Here is a 2,107-nt window from a genome sequence, read left to right as displayed (position 1 = left end):
CTGATTTCAAAGGTTCCCTTTTGACGGTCTAGTCCTGTGAGACTGGACATTATCTCATCTTGCCCATATTAACAGCTTGCATAGAGTACACAAATTATGAGGATGGTGTTGATATTGTTGTACCTAATTATTCCTTACTCAAAAGTGGTGTCCTGGTATGGTTTGTAAATTGTGACCACAGAGATATGCATCTGGTGCCAGTGGCAGAAAACATGGCCCCGTGACTGAAAGAAGAATGATTTTGAAAGTCAAAGATGTCAAGAAATGAATATCTCTGAATAAGAGAAGTTTCTGGCAAGATTTTAATTGGTGTGGGTTTTATGTTTGTCAGCTTGTGGCAAAGAAATATTTTATTGAACTAACATGTGTCGAGCTCTGTTGTAGCATCTAGTACAGTTCACTGAACACTGTAGTTTTCCTCTTTGTAGTGCCTTTTCTGCATAAGGATTCCCCACCTGATTGACATCAGGCTCTGCCCCGTGACTTGCCCCAGCCAATAAAATGTGACGAGGAATTAGATGCCACCTCTGCATGGAAGTTTTAAGAGAGGCAGTGAATAATGACTGTGTTCCCTTTCTCTCTACCACGGGATCAACAATGTGCCATGGTGTGGGGCATCCATCAGCTTGGGACTCAGCATGAAAACACTGTGGAGCTGTCCTGTGATTATTTTAGTGTGATCAAGGACTAATCTTCTGTCATTGTAATCTATTAAGATTTCTTTTTCAGTTGCATTATAATCCAGTCTACCCTTGCTACTGGTGCTTGCTACTGAAATATAAAGTGGTGAGCAAGGCACATCTAACCTTGGGTCCTTTATGGATATTTCAGTCAAGCAAAATGTTATAGTAATGTATGATGTATATTACTGTAGAGGAAGTATGCATTGTATGCAGGACCTTGGGGTCAGGGAAGGCCATCTTGATAATATGCACTTAAGCTGACAGTTTATAAATGCATAGCAATAAAACTGGCCAAAGGCCAGGAAGAGGAAGAGGGTGTTGCAAACAGAAAGAATGTCACAGGTCATGGCATAAAGGCTAGAAAGCTCATGGGAGTTGGGAAACTCATTGTTGAATACAGCTGTAAGACAGGAGGGAACTGAGAATGAATGTGGCCTGTGAGATAACATCAATAATAATAATAGTGAGCATTTATTAACTTTGTGCTAAGTGCCTTACATACATTTTCCTCACGATTATTATCACCATTTTATACAAGAGGAAATTGAGCCAGAAAGAAGTTTAATAACTTGCCAGTAGCCACACAGCAGGAATGTGATTTTATCTGAAGGGCAATACGAAATCACTGAATGGTGTTACACAGGGGAGTCTCATGATCAGATTCACATTTTAGAAAGAGTCTCTGGGTGCAGCAGGTTCCCAACTCAAAATCCCCCTCTTGTGAGGACGTGTGGACCTCAATCTCTCTGCTCTTATCAGTGTGACTCCATTGACTAAAGGAGTCGGCAGGAGGGAAGATGATTGCCAAGGCACCACAGAAAAGGTCACCTTAAAACTGCTTCTTAAAAAAATTAATAAACTTTATTATTTTTTAATTGAGAAAAATATGGAATGGGTCATGAATTTGCACAGGGACCATGCTAACCTTCTCTGTATGTTATTCCAGTTTTAGTATATGTGCTGGCGAAGAGAGCACAGAAAAGGAGATGTTTGGAAGGAATAAGGATGGTATATGCAGGAAAGAATATATTGTGGGTCTCCAGAGCATTAGGATTTGGGTAATAGTTTTAATAACAATATAAAGACAATAAATGGATCCCCAAATGAGCTCTTGTACCTAGTTCAAATAATGGATATGATATTACATCAATATTTTGAGCATTTCAATTTACTTTTGAACATAAAACAGACAATTTAGTGGGTAGATTAAAGGCAAAGTCAAAAATCTTTAAAGCAGATTTTGTTAAGGACCCATGTATCCTTCCCTACCTGTTTACTGAGGTTGGATAATAGTGATCACAATTTGCATTTCTCTTTGTCATAAATAGAGAGACATATAGACCGAGGGGGGAAAGGGTCCTTCCTAAATGACAGTGACATCTCTGACAGGTGTTTTCTGTGAGTTGTTTTGTATCCATAAGAAG

The 2,107-nt window shown here is 39.2% G+C and overlaps 1 pseudogene; it reads right to left on the bottom strand.

Moving 5' to 3' along the window:
• Nucleotides 1–1,563: 1,563 nt before the first annotated feature.
• LOC115500182 lies at nucleotides 1,564–1,659 on the bottom strand (annotated as a pseudogene).
• Between the last annotated feature and the right edge of the window lie 448 nt (nucleotides 1,660–2,107).

This window comes from Lynx canadensis, chromosome D4, assembly GCF_007474595.2.
Source record: "Lynx canadensis isolate LIC74 chromosome D4, mLynCan4.pri.v2, whole genome shotgun sequence".
NCBI lineage: Eukaryota > Metazoa > Chordata > Mammalia > Carnivora > Felidae > Lynx > Lynx canadensis.
Note: the sequence above shows the minus strand (reverse complement) of the source record. Positions and strands in the feature narration are given on the sequence as shown.